Raw genomic sequence first — 1,173 nt, forward strand, 5'->3', positions numbered from 1 at the left:
GGTTATGGTTAGGGTTAGGTTTTGTGTTAGGTTTAAGGTTATGTTATACTTATTGTTAATGTTAGGGTTAGTATTAGGGATAAAATTAGGGTTAGGATTATGGTTTGTGTTATCATTAGGGTGAGGGTTAGGTTTAAGTTTATGGTTAGGATTAGGATTAGATTTAGCTTTAGGGTAGGTTTAGTATTATGCTTAGGGTTAAGGTTAGGGTTAGTGTAGGGTTTTGGGTTAGAGTTAGGGTGAGTGTTACTGTGAGGATTATTGTTAGGTTTATTGTTAGGGTTAGGTTTCAGGTTTGGGTTTAAGTTAGGTTTAGGGTTAGGGTGACTGTTTAGTTTAGGATTAGGGTTAGTGTTAGGGTTAGTGTTAATATTAGGGTTTAGTTTAGGGTTAGTGTTAGGGTTAGGGTTAGTGTTAGGGTTCATATTAGGGTTAGATTTAGTGTTATGGTTAGAAATAGGGTTAGTGTTAGAATTAGGGTTAGAATTTGTGTTTGGGTTGTGTTATGGTTCATGTTAGCATAAGTGTTCAGGTTAGGGTTAGGGTGATGTTTAGAGTTAGTTTTACGGTTAGAGTTAGGGTTAGATTTAGGTTTAGAATTAGTGTTATGGTTAGTGTTAGGTAAGGTTTAGGGGTTTTTTTGTGTGTTAAGGTTGGGGTTCTGCTTAGGTTTATGGTTACTGTTAGGATTCAGGTTAGGGTTAGTGATAGGTTTAGGGTAAGGTGACAGTAAGGCTCAAGGTTTGTTTTAACTTTAGATTTAGGTTTAGGGTTAGTGTTAGGGTTAGGGTAGGGGTTAGTTTGAGGGTTAGGGTTAATGTTAGGTTATGATAAGGGATTGTGAGGGTTAGATTTAGGGTTAGTGTTATGGTTAGTGTTAGTGTTTTGGTTAGAGTTAGGGTTAAGTTTAATTTTAGTATTAGGGTAGGGTTAGGTTTAGGGTTAGGGAAAGAGTAGGGTTAGGCTTTGGGATAAGATAACTTTAGGGTTATGATTAGGGTTATGGTTTGTGTTAGGTTTAGAAATAGGTTTAGGATTAGGGTTAGGATTAAGGTTAGGATTTATTTTAGGCTTAGGTTTAAGGTTAGTGTTACAGTTAGATTTAGTGTTAGTGTTAGGGTTAGGGTTTATGTTATGTTTAGGGTTAGATTTATGGTTAGGTTTTGTATTACC

Source organism: Marmota monax, unplaced genomic scaffold, assembly GCF_021218885.2.
Source record: "Marmota monax isolate L192 unplaced genomic scaffold, Marmota_monax_Labrador192_F-V1.1 WCK01_AAM20220418_F8-fsc00257, whole genome shotgun sequence".
Classification (NCBI taxonomy): domain Eukaryota; kingdom Metazoa; phylum Chordata; class Mammalia; order Rodentia; family Sciuridae; genus Marmota; species Marmota monax.